We start from the raw sequence: 20,017 nt of genomic DNA, 5'->3' as shown, positions 1-20,017 counted from the left end.
TCTGATTGGCCCAGGGAGCTTTTTCCCCTTGGGCCAATTTGCTCAGGGATGTCATTTGAGATGTCATCAGTGATGTCATGAGTGATGTCCCTGACCATGTCATGAGTGATGTAATATGTGACGTCATCAGCAGTGCATTGCGGGCGCGCAAGTTATAGTTAGCTGAGCTAACTATAACGGAGGAATTTCAAAGGTTTTGTATGAGAGAAATGTTCAGCTAACTATAACATGTGAAACCTATGGTTTTTTCAATGAATTTGCAAGGTTTTTTAAATGCTACTTCCTAACTATAACGTGTGTGAAACCTATGTTTTTTTCAGTGAATTTCATAGGTTTTGTAAATGATAATTTATACATGTATTAATTATTATGTCTTTCTTTTTATACTAATTTCTTATATTTTTTAAATATAAATATTTAATTTTTTAGATTATATTTCATATTCTTATTATAAAATAATGACAAAACTAGATTGCAAAGTAATTTTTGGATGAATTATTGCTTGACGTCGGTTGCAAGTATAACACAGCTCCAGCAATTCTCTTGGGGCCCTATGCTCACAATGCTGTATCAATCCTTACACCTGCTTCAAGCATGTGCAAGGTTTTGACGCAGCATAAGCTCAAAAGTCACTGAATAAAATGTTATACATTTCACTCAGTCACTTTTAGGAGGCCTTGCTGCACCCCCTTCTGCACAAGAAAGCCTCTTATGGCGCATCGCTTTACAATGTAATACACCCTCCAGATGTGTCACATTGTTAACAGCACCCACCATGGCACATCTTTTGCACCACCGCTGTGTCACAAAAATGACGCAACAGCTGTGTAAAAGAGGCAAAGGGGATTGTAAATCCACCTCTAACACATACAAATTCACCCAGGCACTTTCACCAGCATATTTATGTACATATGATACATTCAAGTGCTTCAGACATACTACAGTATACTATAGATAAACACCTTATAGATTTATGCTGTAGCAGTTCCTTATAGTTCTGCACTTTCACATTCTCCATACACTAGTAGCATATTCATTCATTCCTTTATGAACTACACATTCATTCTGACAAACTTTTACACACTAACATAGAAATATAGTTCTTTCTTTGGCCAGTGAAGGTTGTTCTAAAAAGAACAGTTTATTTTTGTTTTGTATTTTTTGTGTGTTTTCTCAACAAATTCCAAGCGGAACAAAAGAATGAAAAAAAGAACAACTAATGTCGAGGACAGCAATGATCCTGCATCCTGCGTTTTATCAAGTCTATAGACTGTTCCCCATAACACAAACGTTTATCACAATAAATGCATAGAATTTTAACTTTAGCAAAGTCAGAAACAATATGTGGGTGTGGACTGCTTGCTGAAAATGCTGCTGCCGCAATTGATGTGCTTGGTGCAGAAACAGGTGGGTTCTCGTGCAACCTTCGTCTTGCAGCTCGAGCAAAGTTCTTGGGGTGCAAGTTCTTCACGTGTCGCATCATATTTGCTGTGCCAAGGGAGTATTTTTTACATGGACCACCCCTTGAAAGAGTTGTTTCGCAAATTTTACAGGTTACTTTTGGAGCATTACCCTTTTTTTGACCTTCTGGAAAAGTGAAAAACTTCCAAATTAGAGCTTCTTTCCTCTTTTTTGGGCGTTCTTCAGGAATAAAATCTCCCTCTGAAGAACTGCTGGAAGATGACTCCATTGCTCTAATTATGGTGATCTTCCTTCTATTTGATAAGATTCTCAGATCAAATGCTTCTTCTTAGAAAGTCAAAGTGGAATAATTATTATGGGATGAAACTTTTAACAGTCACAATAGGAAAAGTTATGAACCAATCAAATCTCTCCTTTTAAAGTCACATGGCTTTGTGTACGCTTACGATGCGCTTGCGCAGCTCTTTCAATACGAGTACCCATGATGTTCTACTGCAATTTGTGTAATTCTTTTTAAAAGTAATATATGATTATTATAAGTATTAAAAAAATTAATAGTTGTCCTAAATGTCTGCCCTTAGTATGTACATTAAATACATACATGTTTTAAACCAAGTAGAAACATTACCCCCTTTCGCATACAGAACGCCGTACATGACGTCACACCGAAGCTTTAATGCGACGCGTGACGTCAAAGCATATTCATACGGTATGCGCGGGTACAATCTGAGTATGATAAGCAGTATAAACTATGGTGCGATCACCCTCTCAGTGACAAATCAGAGCTCAGGGCGCGCTAAGGAGAATGATTAGAAGTGCTGACTCATTGCAGATCCGATTCTGGGCCTGCCTCTGCGTACATTATAACACCGACCCCATCTCTCTCTGTTGTTAATTGTTAGTGGACACACTCATACTTGCAATGCACATGCGCTGTGCAAGCCCGCCCACACATCCCACAAGCCAGCACCTAGCATGCTTGCTATTATTTAACCTGCAAACCAATACATTACCCAATGGCATGTCCCCCAGGGCCATCATTCTTGCAGACCGCGAAAACGCTACCAATGACGGCCCTGGGCTTGGTTTGGTCAGCCCCTGTGGTTCCCATATAAAGCGGGCACTAACATGAGCACGCTCTATTTTGCCTGCCTCTGCTGTGGTGACAGTCAGACTGGGCATGCTTGTGAATGCTTGTGAATGGAACGAGTGTTGAGTAGTATGCATCTGAGATGGTTGCGACCTGCCCTGCATGCAGGTGTTCAGTGGCTGGTCAAGCTGCAGCTCCGACAGGAGAACGGTCCATTGGTGAGCTTCGTGGGGGTCTGGAAGTAGGTGGATGATCTGCAGGCGTTGAGTTCATGGAGCATATTGGCATCATAGCGGCATCAGGCATCGTGGCGCTTGTGGGGGCCAGGGGATCTGGTGGTGATGGGCACGTTCCAGGCATGGACAGGTGCAGACGGACTTACCAAAGGAGCGCCTTCGGGGCACCAGCAGCACACATGCTGCACATGGCTGCCATTAAGAAGGGGAGGTGGGAGGGAGGAGCAGCTGGGAGGCCGGTGCGGGTACTAATGGGTGAGCTAGGGGGGCAGGGCTCCAAGAGACGCAGCGGCTTGTTTTTTCCTCTTTCTATGTGTGCTGAATTCTGCAGCACATATAGAAAGAGCAAAATGCCTGAGGTGATTGGTTTTGTGCAGGAAGATCATGCACAAAACCAATCCTGCTTACAAGGCAGGCACCCTTGCACCATGGTGCAAGAGTGTCTGTGTTCTCGCTATGTAACACATTGTGCGCCAGAGCTGGGAAAAGGGAGGAATGTGCCATTGTGTTACAAACAGCACATTCCTGCCCTTTGCCTATCATGCAGCAAAGCAAGGCGACTTGCTGAGCTGTATTTCTCCCTGGTGCATTGTGTCTCTCTGCCAGTACTGATGCTCAAACAGATGTGTAGCAACAACACAGGCATCTTTGCACATGGTGTAAGGGTGCCTGTGTTACAGGGAGGATTGTTTTTGTGAAGGAAGATAAGCCTTTATGCACAAAAACAATTCTTTGAGGCTTTTACCTCTTTCCATGTGTGCTGCAGAATGTAGCACATGTAAATGGAGGAAGAAACTAGAAGAAATAAAGATGGGAAGGAATAGCATTTTCACATCACCAGGCCTTTTGCTCTATGCATCCTGGATTTGGAACAACATCCCTGTATCTACCAGGGCCACTCCAGCACTGCTCCAATTTAGGAAAGAGTTGAAGAAATTTCTTTAAAGAACTCTCCAGTACAATGCTTTAACAGACCAAAAATAAGCTACGTCTCAAATCACTCATCTTTCTACCTGTCTTTGACCATGTAAAGTATGCTGCTGCCTTTTGGCTAGGTTTGAGCCATAGAAATTGCACATGCATACTTACATCTTGCAACAATTTTCGGGGCAGGATGTTTTGCAGAGATTGCTACCTATTGATAGCCTTGTCCCATGTACCAGTTGGAACACATAAGCAATATACATAGAGCACTTTTATAGTGTGTTCCTATTGGACAGGGTACCTTTATAGAGGATTAGAATACATTTAATTGGCACCCTAGGAACCCTTTTAAAGGGACAATAATATGCTATTCCTTTAGGAGGCACCATGGCATTGCATATATTCGAACTGTGGCACACTTATTTTCTCAAGTAGAATTACCAACAGAGATCATACTACAGCAAGTTACCAACCACACCTCCTTACTTATGAAAAAGATGTGTGATATCCTGTGCATATCAAAACCATGGTTGAGAGACGGTGTAGTTAAAAGGGACAATAAGCGCTCAACCAAATGGTTTTAAAGGCTGGTGGATCTGATGCCATGGATTACGACTAAATCCAGCCACTTCTTTTCTTTATGTTATGCAGTACATGGCAGTTTTTCACCGAATTTTGCTCATATGAATTACTCTTCGATGAGCAAACCAAAACGGTATTGGATATAGACAGGGCTGGCTTTAGTGCTGGTGGTGACAATCATTTTTGGCGCCCAACACCCCATGACCACCCCCTCAGATTCTCTCACTAGCACGAGGCTAAAGTAACCATCATCTCTGCAATCATAAGTTATTACTAAACAGAGCATCCCTCTGAGGTCAATGCCCTCCTCCACAGCTCAGCGCCTAGTGTAGCCGCACCAGTCGTACTGCCCCAAAGCTGCTCCTGGACGTAGAACAAGAAGAATAGGAAAGAGAGGATGAAGCCGCTACATCCTTAGAGGACTCTGTTCAGGCTCTAAGTGAGCATCCACAGGTCATAATAAAAGCAGTGTCTGCCAATATGTAAAATTCCTAAATTAATTAATGAATCGTATAATTAAGGAATCTGACAGTGACATTGGTTGTATGACTTTACAACGCATGCATTTACCACGGATGCCTATTCCATGCAGTGCCTTTATCACGTATATCCTTTGACATACATGCCGTTATCACGGATATACCTTTACCGCACATGCCTTTTACCACACATGGTAAGTTTATTAAACCTAAGGTTGCAAGCGGGTACTTACAGATAGGATTGTTTTTTCACAGACAAAGTATTTTTTTTGTTTGCTAATAACTTTGGCGCCATTTGACGAATCTTAAAAACAAAAGCGCAAAATGACTTCATCTGATCCCTGGAGAGTTTTGGGGTGATCTGTCAAGCAAGGGCTGAGAAAAAAGTAGAGGTCCAAAATCAAATTTCCCCATGCATTTTCCACAAACATCTTTAAGCAGCTCTACCGCAAAAGCTTCTGATACACCAAATTTGACAGGAAGCTAGATCTTGGTCTGCAGATTGTGCTTTTTGTGATTTGATGTAAATCTGTTCAGTAGATTTTGAAAAATAAAGCTACAAATGCGTTTGTATATCTGGACAATTGGGCCTGAGAGACTCACACAGAGTCTTGCTGGAGCTGCAACAAAAATATAGAGCATTCTGATTGGCCCAGGGAGCTTTTTCCCCTTGGGCCAATTTGCTCAGGGATGTCATTTGAGATGTCATCAGTGATGTCATGAGTGATGTCCCTGACCATGTCATGAGTGATGTAATATGTGACGTCATCAGCAGTGCATTGCGGGCGCGCAAGTTATAGTTAGCTGAGCTAACTATAACGGAGGAATTTCAAAGGTTTTGTATGAGAGAAATGTTCAGCTAACTATAACATGTGAAACCTATGGTTTTTTCAATGAATTTGCAAGGTTTTTTAAATGCTACTTCCTAACTATAACGTGTGTGAAACCTATGTTTTTTTCAGTGAATTTCATAGGTTTTGTAAATGATAATTTATACATGTATTAATTATTATGTCTTTCTTTTTATACTAATTTCTTATATTTTTTAAATATAAATATTTAATTTTTTAGATTATATTTCATATTCTTATTATAAAATAATGACAAAACTAGATTGCAAAGTAATTTTTGGATGAATTATTGCTTGACGTCGGTTGCAAGTATAACACAGCTCCAGCAATTCTCTTGGGGCCCTATGCTCACAATGCTGTATCAATCCTTACACCTGCTTCAAGCATGTGCAAGGTTTTGACGCAGCATAAGCTCAAAAGTCACTGAATAAAATGTTATACATTTCACTCAGTCACTTTTAGGAGGCCTTGCTGCACCCCCTTCTGCACAAGAAAGCCTCTTATGGCGCATCGCTTTACAATGTAATACACCCTCCAGATGTGTCACATTGTTAACAGCACACACCATGGCACATCTTTTGCACCACCGCTGTGTCACAAAAATGACGCAACAGCTGTGTAAAAGAGGCAAAGGGGATTGTAAATCCACCTCTAACACATACAAATTCACCCAGGCACTTTCACCAGCATATTTATTTACATATGATACATTCAAGTGCTTCGGACATACTACAGTATACTATAGATAAACACCTTATAGATTTATGCTGTAGCAGTTCCTTATAGTTCTGCACTTTCACATTCTCCATACACTAGTAGCATATTCATTCATTCCTTTATGAACTACACATTCATTCTGACAAACTTTTACACACTAACATAGAAATATAGTTCTTTCTTTGGCCAGTGAAGGTTGTTCTAAAAAGAACAGTTTATTTTTGTTTTGTATTTTTTGTGTGTTTTCTCAACAAATTCCAAGCGGAACAAAAGAATGAAAAAAAGAACAACTAATGTCGAGGACAGCAATGATCCTGCATCCTGCGTTTTATCAAGTCTATAGACTGTTCCCCATAACACAAACGTTTATCACAATAAATGCATAGAATTTTAACTTTAGCAAAGTCAGAAACAATATGTGGGTGTGGACTGCTTGCTGAAAATGCTGCTGCCGCAGTTGATGTGCTTGGTGCAGAAACAGGTGGGTTCTCGTGCAACCTTCGTCTTGCAGCTCGAGCAAAGTTCTTGGGGTGCAAGTTCTTCACGTGTCGCATCATATTTGCTGTGCCAAGGGAGTATTTTTTACATGGACCACCCCTTGAAAGAGTTGTTTCGCAAATTTTACAGGTTACTTTTGGAGCATTACCCTTTTTTTGACCTTCTGGAAAAGTGAAAAACTTCCAAATTAGAGCTTCTTTCCTCTTTTTTGGGCGTTCTTCAGGAATAAAATCTCCCTCTGAAGAACTGCTGGAAGATGACTCCGTTGCTCTAATTATGGTGATCTTCCTTCTATTTGATAAGATTCTCAGATCAAATGCTTCTTCTTAGAAAGTCAAAGTGGAATAATTATTATGGGATGAAACTTTTAACAGTCACAATAGGAAAAGTTATGAACCAATCAAATCTCTCCTTTTAAAGTCACATGGCTTTGTGTACGCTTACGATGCGCTTGCGCAGCTCTTTCAATACGAGTACCCATGATGTTCTACTGCAATTTGTGTAATTCTTTTTAAAAGTAATATATGATTATTATAAGTATTAAAAAAATTAATAGTTGTCCTAAATGTCTGCCCTTAGTATGTACATTAAATACATACATGTTTTAAACCAAGTAGAAACATTACCCCCTTTCGCATACAGAACGCCGTACATGACGTCACACCGAAGCTTTAATGCGACGCGTGACGTCAAAGCATATTCATACGGTATGCGCGGGTACAATCTGAGTATGATAAGCAGTATAAACTATGGTGCGATCACCCTCTCAGTGACAAATCAGAGCTCAGGGCGCGCTAAGGAGAATGATTAGAAGTGCTGACTCATTGCAGATCCGATTCTGGGCCTGCCTCTGCGTACATTATAACACCGACCCCATCTCTCTCTGTTGTTAATTGTTAGTGGACACACTCATACTTGCAATGCACATGCGCTGTGCAAGCCCGCCCACACATCCCACAAGCCAGCACCTAGCATGCTTGCTATTATTTAACCTGCAAACCAATACATTACCCAATGGCATGTCCCCCCAGGGCCATCATTCTTGCAGACCGCGAAAACGCTACCAATGACGGCCCTGGGCTTGGTTTGGTCAGCCCCTGTGGTTCCCATATAAAGCGGGCACTAACATGAGCACGCTCTATTTTGCCTGCCTCTGCTGTGGTGACAGTCAGACTGTCGAAAACACCCCAGACTCAGCGAAACCGCAGCCTTTCAAGACACGACAAAAGACGACAGAAGCAAAGGTAAGAGAAGACGTCACAACATCAGCCTCCACTGTAAATTGTATATGCATAATGCTATTTTTTTATCCTTCATATGGCTTTCCTACCCCTCAATGGTTTTAAATTTTACTTACATAATTGAAATATTTCTTTATAAGTCACAAGGCCCTATACACCTCTAATCTTAAAAATTATGCGTACATAAATTTCTGTGTCGTATTTCTGTACTACGCCACGTGCTTAGGCCTCTATTATTACTAATTGGGCGTCCATGATAGTATTATTTTTTCTGCGTCACGAGGCCGTCCCAGGCCTCTATTAACTTATTGATCTTCCTTTGTTTGCTGGAGCTGCAACAGTCTTAACTACGGAATATTAAGAACCCACATTAAAATTCACTTCTGATAGTTACGCAACTCAGTTTACGATGACTAATCAAAATGTCTTTTTGTTTCCTTCAGCAAACATCGTTCAGATCAACCACAGCCTATCGAGCAACAGCAATAGAATTCTCTGCAACTTATTGAATATACTTTGACGTACAGAAGCAGAGTTCAAGTTGAATAGTTAACCCCGGTGGCTGCACTCTTTATACAAGGTAAGCACAGCAGCCTAGATCTACAAAGCCTTCATAGGAATGCATTAGAAATAAGTCGCTATAACGGCCGTCAGTAACACAATAGGCACTTCCATATAGACACCACTTGAACACAGCACTATAACAACTGAAAAATACCAGGTACACTGCACTCGTAAAACTGTAGTGTTAGCTTTATCTGTGAAAAGAGAGAGGGCCATATTATCAAGCCTGGACGACTAAATTATTGCCACTTTATCGGCAAGAATGTGCCCCTAAAGTGGCAATAATGGGTTTGTTAATATGCTCTATGGAATTCCAATCAAAGTTTATGTTATATGTGAAGGACATCAGACATAAGCTTCGATTGGAGTTTCAGAGAGCATATTATCAAACCCATTATCGCCACTTTAGCAACACTTTCCTGCCGATAAAGTGGCGATAGTTTTGTCGCCCAGGCTTCATAATATGTCCCAGAGTGCGTACTGTACAGCAGCTTCTCTGCAAAATCTAAATTACCTCCGAGCAGTGACAACAGATAGCTTACAACAGTCTGACAAACAGATCCACAACCTCATTACGCCACTTTTGAGTCACTTTTAACATGGGTAAAGTGATGCAATGAGCTAGTAAATCTACATCTCACTTTTCAATAAAACATCTCAACTCCAGACTCTGTGACACAGTTTTAATGTTATTTTCTCTCTCTTTCTCTCTCTCACTCTATGTGACATTATTTCTCTTTCTCTCTCAAACTTAGACACTGCTGTCTGCTTGGATGTGTAGAAGAATTGTTGAAATCAAGTTGTCAATCCAACTGCCTGAAGTTTTTGGCCGCAAGGTTTATACAACGGTAAGCACAGAGGCCTAGATCAACAAATCCTTCATAGGAATGCATTAGAAATAATTTTGCATAACGGGCGTTAGTAGCGCAGTAGGCACTTCAATATAGACACCACGTAAATGCGGCACTATTACAAGTAAAATGTACCAGGTACACTGCACTCGGAAAACTGTAGTGCAACTTTTATTTAGGAAATGAGAGAGGGCCATATTATCAAACCTTGGAAACAAAATTATCGCCACTTTATCGGCAGCAAACTGCCGCTAAAATGGCCATGTTAGATGTTAAGGACATCTAACATGAGCTTCGATTGGAATTCCATAGAGCATATTATCAAACCCATTATTGCCACTTTAGCGACACTTTCCTGCCGATAAAGTGGCGATAAATTTGTCGCCCAGGCTTCATATTATGGCCCAGAGTGCGTACTGTACAGCAGCTTCTCTGAAAAATCTATAATTACCTCTGAGCAGTGACAACAAATAGCTTACAACAGTCTGACAAACAGATCCACAACATTATTATGCCACTTTTGAGTCACTTTTAACATGGGTAAAGTGATGCAAGGAGCTAGTAAATCTACATCTCACTTTTCAAGAAAAAATCTCAACTCCAGACTCTGCGACACAGTTTTAATGTGGTTTTCTCTTTCTTTCTCTCTCTCACTCTCTGTGACATCATTTCTCTTTCTCTCTTAAACTTAGACACTGCTGTCTGCTTGGACGTGTAGAAGAATTATTAAAGTAAGTTGTGAAGTCTACTTCCGCATGTGTTTGGCCGCAAGGTTTATACAACGGTAAGCACAGAGGCCTAGATCTACAAATCCTTCATAGGAATGCATTAGAAATAATTTGTCATGACGGGCATTAGTAAGGCAGTAGGCACTTCCATATAGACACCACTTGAAAACGGCACTATAACAAGCACAATGTACCAGGTACACTGCACTCGTAAAACTGTAGTGTTAGCTTTATTTGTGAAAAGAGAGAGAGCCATATAATCAAGCCTTGGCGACAAAATTATCACCCCTTTATCCTCAGCAGACTGCCGCTAAAGTGGCTATAATAGGTTTGATAATATGCTCTATTCAATTCCAATCGAATCTCATGTTAGATGTGAAGGACATCTAACATGAGCTTTGATTGGAATTCCATAGAGCATATTATCAAACCCATTATCGCCCCTTTACCGACACTTTCCTGCCGATAAAGTGGGGATAATTTTGTCGCCCAGGCTTGATATCATGACCCAGAGTGCGTAGTGTACAGCAACTACTCTGCAAAATCTATAACTACCTCCGAGCAGTGACAACAAATAGCTTACTACAGTCTGACAAACAGATCCACAACCTCATTACGCCACCTTTGAGTCACTTTTAACATGGGTAAAGTGATGCAAGGAGCTAGTAAATCTACATCTCACTTTTCAATAAAAAATCTCAACTTCGGACTCTGCGACACAGTTTTAATGTTGTTTTCTCTCGGTTTCTCTCTCTCGCGCTCTGTGACATTATTTCTCTTTCTCTCTTAAACTTAGACACTGCTGTCTTGAACCTGTAGACGTGTAGAAGAATTGTTCAGAATTTGACACCAACTGCCTGAAATTTTTACCCACACAGTTTATACAACGGTAAGCAAAGAGGCCTAGATGCACAAAGCCTTCATAGGAATGCATTAGAAATAAGTCACCAGAACGGGCGCAAGTAACGCAGTAGGCACTTCCATATAGACATCACTTGAACGCGGCACTACAACAGAACTGGAATGTACGAGTCACACTGCACACGTAAAACTGTAGAGTTACCAAAACTTGTAGGGACTTACGGCCAGATTCGTCACGCTTAATTGCGCTCGCAAAGGGCCAGATTCTGAGAATCTGGCCCTTTGCGAGTGCAATATTTGCATTTGGGATTTATCATCCCAAATGCAAAAATCGCTAATAAAGAATTCGCACAATTGCGAGGAATTGCATTTAAGGAATCTCTATTTGAGATTCCTTAAATGCAATACATGAACCATTTTAAAATAGAGAAATCGCAATTTTGGGCCGCTATTTACCGCGAGGTCAAACCTCGTGGTAAATAGCGAAAACTTAGAAAAATGCATTTAAATGCATTTTTCTAAGTTGCATGTTACAAACACACATGTCCTTTGGACATGTGTGTGCGCAACACCAATGTAGATTACATTTCAGGGGTGCTACAGGGTGATCTTTGGACACCCCTGGCACCCTTGAAATGGCATCCTTATTTGCGATAAGCAAATTGCTAATCGCAAATAAGGAATAACTCCCGATTCATTCCTATGGGCCTTAGGCCCATAGGAATGAATGGAGAGTTATTCCTTATTTACGAGTAGCAATTTGGTAATCGCAAATAAGGAATGTGTAGGAATCGCAATTTATTTAGCGATTCCTACATGAATCCCGTTTTGCAAGTCTTTAATAGCGATTCCTTAATAATCGCTATTAAGGACTTGCAAAACGGCACTATGATGAATCTAGCTGATAGTATCAAGAAATACTATAAAATAATCACAGTTTCAGCAGCAGGAAACTGCCGCTAAAGCGGCAATAATGGGCTTGATAATTTGCCCTTCTGAATTCCCATAGTAGCCCAGGTTAACACCAGAACGTGGACTGCTATGGGAATTCACAACAGCATATTATCAAGCCCATTATCGCCGCTTTAGCGGCAGTTTCCTGCCGCTGAAACAGCGATAATTTTATCCCCGTTCTTGATAATATGCACCATAATGCTTCAGCTCATTTACTCACATCTACATAATTTTAAACTCTAATTTTCTTTTTTCTTTTGCAAATTACAAATCGGATACCTTTTGGAATCCATTTCACAATTTGTTTATAATATTGTTTAAGTTATTTTTCCAGTTCTAATATAGTTATAATTGAGTTTCGTTTATATTTATTGTTTAATAAAAGTTAATTAAAAAAACTACATACTTCTTTTATTTTGTGGGGGAGGGGTATGAGGGCCCACAATAAAAATAATGTTGTAATACTATAGTAAGATATTCAAGACTAGGATTGAAAACTACTGAGTTCTAACTAACAGATGTAATAAAAACAACAGTGAGAAACTATGAAAAAAGCAATGGACGGAGTACGTAATCAACGTTTGGCGCCTCAGCACTACCTTTCAAATAAATATATAAAAAATATGACTATTAATACTGTACAAAAGTACTGCAGCGGATGACACACACGAACCGGGAAAAGAAAGCAACAGATTTACTAACTGATACAAAGAAAGGTTTGCTTGTTGAACTTGAAGAAAAAGAAAACTTGGGCTTCGAAACTGCGCTGAGCATGCGAAGAGAGTACAACTGCTACACCCAAAAAAAAAGGAAAGCTTTACATACTATCATAGAAATGAAGGAGCATATTATCAACAAAAGGCGATACATTATCGCCGCTTTTATCGACAGGAAACTGCTGATAATGGGGCGATAATGGGCTTGATAATAGGCCCTTGTAACTTCCGATAGCAGCCCAGGTTCTGGTATTAACCTGGGCTCCTATGGTTATTCACAAGGGCATATTATCAAGCCCATTTCCTGCCGATAAAAATGACGATAATGTATCGCCTTTTGTGGATAATGACTCATTGCTCTTTTTTTGACCAGTAAACTTAGGTGCATATTATCAAAGACCGGTGTTACAATTATCGTTGTTTTATTGCCAAGAAACTGCAGATAAAACAGCAATGATTACCATGATAATACGGCCTTGTTATTTCCCATAGAAGCCCATGTTAACACCAGAACATAGGCTTCTATGGCAATTAACAAGGACATAATATGAACCCCACCCTCCCAACATTAATAAAAAAACATAGGCCCTTGTAAGTTCCCATAGCAGCCCAAGTTCTGATGTTAACCTGGGCTGCTAAGGTTATTCACAAGGGCATATTATCAAGCCCATTATCGCCGCTTGATCTGCAGTTTCCTGCCGATAAAAACGACGATAATGTATTGCCTTTTGTGAAAAATATTGCTCATTGCTCTTTTTTTGACCAGTAAACCTAGGTACATATTATCAAAGACCGGTGTTACAATTATCGCCGTTTTATTGGCAGGAAACTGCCAATAAAACGGCGATAATGAGCTTCATAATACGGCCTTATTATTTCCCATAGAAGCCCATGTTAAGACCAGAACATAGGCTTCTATGGGAATTTACAAGGACGTATTATCAAGCCCACCCTCCCACATTAATAAGAAACTCCAGACAATGCAGCTGGAAGGTCACTTTACATATCAGTGCCCCAGGAATGTGGCGTTCCCCGCAACGAGAGAGACAGAGAGAGCTCAAAACATATATATTTTTTAAAAAGACCCGATGGATGCCGCTCACCGAGACTGCGGGGAGAAGAACCGTAACCCCCGCATACTTCAAAATAAAACCAGAGGTGTGCCGTTCCCCAGTGCTCGGGGAACCTTACAAGCCCCCATTATGCAGATAAATTGCCCCCATAATTTGTCCCCCCGGGACCTAATAAATAAAACTGACTTCTACTTTTTTTTCACCTATTCCACCGCATACAAGTATTGCAGGAGTACCCCGCCATTTTTTATTTAAAAAAAAATTCAAATTGAGCCTAAAGATCCATGTACCACCCCCTGACCGAGACTATAGGCTCAGAATATTTCTACCCTGCCCGGTTTGCTTAGTTCTCAACTTTGTTTTACTGTTTTCTTGTGACTCTGCTTTCCTGATAAACAACATGGCTGCCAACACTTCCTGGTTTGGAGTATTGACAGCCAATCAGCATGCAGCTCCTGCTCGTAATTGTACGTATTTCCATACACGTACGCCGCAATTTTTCTTTCAAAAATAAAAATAAAAAATAGAGCCTAAACATCCATGTACGACCCCCTGAGCAAGCCTAGAGGGTCAGAATGTCTCTACCCTACCCCCTTCTCTTATTTCTCAACTTTGTTTTACTGTTTTCTTGTGACTCGGTTCTAGCGAGGCACAAGATGGCCACCAACACTTCCTGGTTTTGAGTGTTGACAGACAGTTCACAGCCAATCAGCATGCATCTCGCGCTTGTAATTGAACAGATTTCAGTACGCGTGCTGAACTCCGTCTCTAGATGTTGCTATGATTTTACTTGCAATTTCCTCAGACACTAATGAACGGATTTACAACATTTAAAAAAACGCACAATCTGCGAACAGAACTCTACCTCTCTGCCAAATTTTGTGTAATTCCGTTCAGCTGTTCGGGCTGTAGCCCTGGCTAAAGGTCCCTATGGAAAATTGCATGGGGAAAACAAGTTTTGGGACCCCCCTTTTTTCTCGGCCCCCACTTAACAAATCACCCCCAAACGTTCAGGGAAGGAGCGGAACCAAGCAGGCCATTTTCTTGTAGAAATTCACGAAGATTCGTCCACCGGCGCCAAAGTTATTCCAAATAGAATGTTGTGGATTTCCTATGGAAACTAGGTCCTAACTATAACTACCTACTGGCAACCGCCAGTAGGATATATATATATATATATATATATATATATATATATATATATATATATATATATATATATATATATATATCGCAATAGACTGGGAGTATCAGATGCCACGTAACTTAATTATGGAATGTTGCAAGCTGGTCCGGACAGCGAACGTTTTCAAGTTCAAAGACACATTATATCTACAGAAACATGGAACCAGCATGGGAAGCACTTTCGCTCCAAGTGTAGTGGGTCTTTAAATACACCACCTTGAAAAACATTAGATTCTAGTAACCCAGAACCCCTACATCACCAACATCATATTTTGAAAAAGGGATATAGACAACATACTGGCCATTTGGCAGGGTGATGAGAATACATCAAAAGAATTTCTGATCTGGCTCAATAGACATAATGATTTCCTCAAATGTACACATTTTCTTAGATGAAAGTGGACTGAAAACTACCACCCACTGCAAACCAATGGCAAAAAACTGTCTTCTATCCTTCAACATCTTCCCTCTGCGACACCTGAGGGAAAATCTCCCTTTTAGACAATTCTTGAAACTTAGACGCAATTGTTCAGAAGTGAGCAACTAGATCAAACAGGCGGCAGACCTGGCTTCTAAACTAGAAGCAGGGAAACACCTGCACAGGATTGGTAAAAAAAGCCATGAAACGTGCCTAGAACAACAACAGGGAGGCCTTCTGGAGCTTCCTGCACAAAAGGAAAAGGAGGTTTGCCACATATGCATCACAACCTATAACTTTGCATTCAATCAAGTGAGCAAAATTGTAAATAAACATTGGTGCATGCTAACCCCTTTGCTGCTAAGCCTTACCCCCCCATTGTGCTAAGCCTTTTTTTGGTTATTTGGGGTAGTTCGCCCTTAGGCCCCTGTAATTTTCTGTCCATATAGGGTATCCATGTCAAATTTGCACCTTTATTTTCCAACACCCCGAAGATTCTAATGATACCCAGGGGTTGTGGATTCCCCCGGAGGTTACCAGAAATTACTCAAAATACAGTTACATTTTGTTTTTCTTTTTTTAAATATGGGAAAAAAATGCTACAGAAGAAAGTGTCTTGTTTTTTGCCTGCAAATAGCATCAACCAACGAATTGTATTGCTAAAATAACCATCTTCACAGCTTTTAGGGACAGGCAGACTTTTGTCAGAAAACCAAAAGTTTTTATATAGTTTTGGCATTTTACTGAGACATAGCTTATTTTCCCTATTTTTTGTGCTTTCAACTTCCTTCCAGATAGTGGTAGAAATGGGTGTGAAACCTATAACGGATCACAGAGAGCTATATCTTTCTGAAAACTAGACAACATTTTGAATTCAGCAAGGGATCATTTGTCTAGATCCTTCAAAGTATTTTTTAATAGAAGCTAACTGTGAGGAGGAGCAGGACGGGACCCGTTGTGTGGACCAGGAAGGCACTTTCGCCTTGCCGTCATGTGGGAACCCGGAACAAGCCAGCGTTCTAGTCTCTGAAAGACTGGAGGGGGCGGAGCCGAGTCTGTCTACGGAAGTGCGGGGGATAAGAGGACTGGGAGTAGACCGGACGGTGTGCAGCGTTGGAGGCAGGAGAGCCAAGCACCTGGAGGACAGAGAGGAGAACCAACGGGGAGGACGTAACACGGAAGGAGAAGGAGTGACGGATATCGGAGCAGCGGAGAAGAGACCCAGGAGCCGCGTCGGAGCAGCGGAGGAGAGACCCAGGAGCCACGTCGGAGCAGCGGAGGAGAGTGCAGGGAGCCGCGTCGGAGGAGCAGATGAGAGAGCAGAGAGTCGAGCCGTGGACAAGGCGAGTGAACATCTGAGCCTGGAGAACGTCTTATACACCACGAGTAAACCCGGTGGGACGACAGGAGGAGGAGGAGACGCCCCGGGTCCAGGCGCCGTGGTCCAAGGGACGGGCCGCGGTTACAGGCAAGTGCCACTGCAAGGGGCATTTTGGTGGGGTGTTTGGGGAGGTGGGAGGTAGAGCACTTGTTTGGGGAGGCGGGAGGTAGAGCACTTGATTGGGATTGAATTTTGTTTAAACGCTCCTCACAGCCCTCATCCCCACTGATTGGTGAAGGTAGCACACGTATTTAGGAAAGGTGGAATAGTTTGATTGACTCCGTTTCTTGCACCCTTTTCTCTTCCCTTCTGAGGCCCAAAGACCCGGGATCCCAGAGAACCTCGAGCCCAAGGAGAAGCCCAGCCATCCTGAACCGTTCTGTGCAAGCAGGAAACAGTCAACCAGTGTCCCGAGACCCTGAGGATCCTACCTTTTCATGGTGTTATTACTAACTGTGAAAACCTTGAATAAAGCAAACAATAACCTAAACCCTGTGGTACCACCTGTGGTTTGGGGTTTCTACATCCCCTGTGTCCCCAGATCCTTACACTAACATTTGAAAGTAGAAAATATTGAAATTGAGCTAAACAAACAGCAATTTGTGCCAAAGTTTTCACCTGTAGCTTCTCTAAGTATGACAGATTTTTGGAAGCGATATACCATTACATCTACTGGACCCTTCAGGTTGTTGAGATATATAGTACTTGTAGGTTCAAAAGGACCAGAGGAACCCAGAGCCATGAGCTGCACCATGCAATGTTTTTTCATTGTGTACCGGGTATATCATAATTTATTTTGGTAAAATATAAAGAATGAAAAATAGGTACCAAGGAAACCAATATATTTACAAAATGGGAACACAATATAGAGTTCATAAGCAGTGGTTTTTTGCACATCTCCAAAATTGTGGGTACCCCTACAAGCATGTGAATAAGAGGTCATTTTTCAAAATAACTTTTTTTTTACAATTTGTCTTACATTTGGAAGGCAAAAATGCACAGAAAGGCAATTGGTAATAACACTTGTTCTACTATTCTGTGTTCCCTTAAGGAAACTATATATTTTTGAAAACTAGACACCCAGGGAAATCCAGTATTGGGTGACTTGTGTGGCTCTCAGGTTCTGTTGCCCAGAATCCCCTGCAAACCTCAAACTGTGGCAATAAAACATATTTTCCTTACATTTCAGTTATGGAATGTTCTGGAATCTGTGTGGATCCACACAATTCTACTCACTCAGCATTCTCCACAGTCTCCTGATAAAAATGGTACCTCACTTGTGTGGGTAGGCCTAGTGCCCGCAGAAATAAATGGGCCAAAACGCAACGTGGACACATCACATTTTTTCTGTGAAAACTGACCCTTTTTTTGCAACGTGCCTAGCGGTGGATTTAGAACCCGAGCTCTGCTGGCATCTAAGGAAACCTAGCAAACCTATACATTTTATAAAAATTAGACACCAAGGGGAAGCAAGGATGGTGTGATATGTCTGGCTTTCACCAGGTTCTGTCATCCAGAATCCCTTGCAAACCTCAGACTTTGCAAAAAAATAAAACAATTTCCTCACATTTCTGTGACGGAAAGTTCTGGAATCTGTGTGGATCCACAGAAATCCACCCACTCCGCATTACCCAAAAATTTCCTATAAAAAAGGTACCTCACTTCTATGGGTAGGCCTAGTGCCCGCAACAGGAAACGGGACAAAACTCAAAGTGGGCACACCACATTTTTACTGTGACAACTGACCCTTTTTTTGCAAAGTGCCTAGTTGTGGATTTTGAACTCTAGCTCAGCAGGCACCTAGGTAAACCTAGGAAACCTATACATTTGTTAACACTACACACCCAGGGATTCCAGGATGGGGTGAATTGTGTGGCTTTCACCAGGTACTGTTACCCAGAATCCCTTGCAAACCTCAAAGTTTGTAAAAAAGAACCACATTTTCCTCACATTTCTGTGATGGAAAGTACTGGAATCTGCATGGATCCACTAACTTCCACCCACCCTGCATTCACCCAAAGTCTTTTGATAAAAATGGTACCTCAGTTGTGTGGGTAGGCCTAGTGCCTATGACAGGAAATAGCCCAAAACACAACTTTGACACACAACATTTTTAGGGTGAAAATAGTCCAATTTTTTTGCAAAGTGACTAGCCTAGGATTTTGAACCCTAGCTCAGCCGGCACATAAGGAAACCTAGCAAACCTATACATTTTTTAAACTATTCACATGAGGGAATGCAGGATGGGGTGACTTGTGTGGCTCTCACATGGTTCTGTTACCCAGAATACCTTGCAAATCTGAAACTTCGTTAAAAAAAAAACATTTTCCTCACATTTCTGTGATGGAAATTTCTGGAATCTGTGTGGGTCCCCAAACTTCCACCCATCACGCATTCTTGAAATACTCCCACAAAAAATGGCACCTCACTTATGTGGGTGGGCGCAGTACTCACAGCAGGGAAGGGTCTAAAAAGTATTGTAGAGACATCAAAATTACCTATCACTGGGCTGACACAAATTTCCCACCACTCAGTGTTCCCCCAGGTCTCCCAATAAAAAAGGTACCTCATTCGTGTGGGTGGGCAAAGTAACCGAGACAGGCGTGGACCCAAAACCTAATGATCTGGTTTTGCAAGTGGGGACACCTGGGTTTTTGGCCCCATGCTTAGCACCCATCTGGGGAAATGTACCAGACCCACATACTTCTGAAAACTAGACACCTTGGGAAGTCCAGGGAGGTATGGCTTGTGGATCCACCAACATTTTCCAACCAAGAACCCCATTCAAACCTCAAATTTTGCTGACAAAATCTAATTTTTCTCATATTTCTGTGTGGGAAAGTTGAGGGATCACTGGGCTGACACAAAGTTCCCACCACCCAGTTTCCCTCAGATCTCCCAATAAAAATGGTACCTCACTCTTGTGGGTGGGCCAAGTAACCACAACGGGCAAGGGCCCAAAACGTATCGTAGAGACATCAAAATTACCTATCACAAAATGACCTCGTTTTGCAAGGGGGGCATCTGGGTTTTTGGCCCCGGATCAGCTGCCATCTAGGGAAACCTATCAAGCCCACACATTTCTTAAAACTAGACACCCAGGGAAGCCCAAGTAGGTATGGCTTGCGCGGATCAACCAAGGTTTTCCTTCCCAGTATCCCCTACAAACCTCAAATTTAGCTGAAAAATCAAATTTCCACATATTTCTGTGTGGTATCACCAAGCCAGCACAAATTTCCTACCACC

Source organism: Lissotriton vulgaris, chromosome 4_1, assembly GCF_964263255.1.
Source record: "Lissotriton vulgaris chromosome 4_1, aLisVul1.2, whole genome shotgun sequence".
Classification (NCBI taxonomy): domain Eukaryota; kingdom Metazoa; phylum Chordata; class Amphibia; order Caudata; family Salamandridae; genus Lissotriton; species Lissotriton vulgaris.
Note: the sequence above shows the minus strand (reverse complement) of the source record.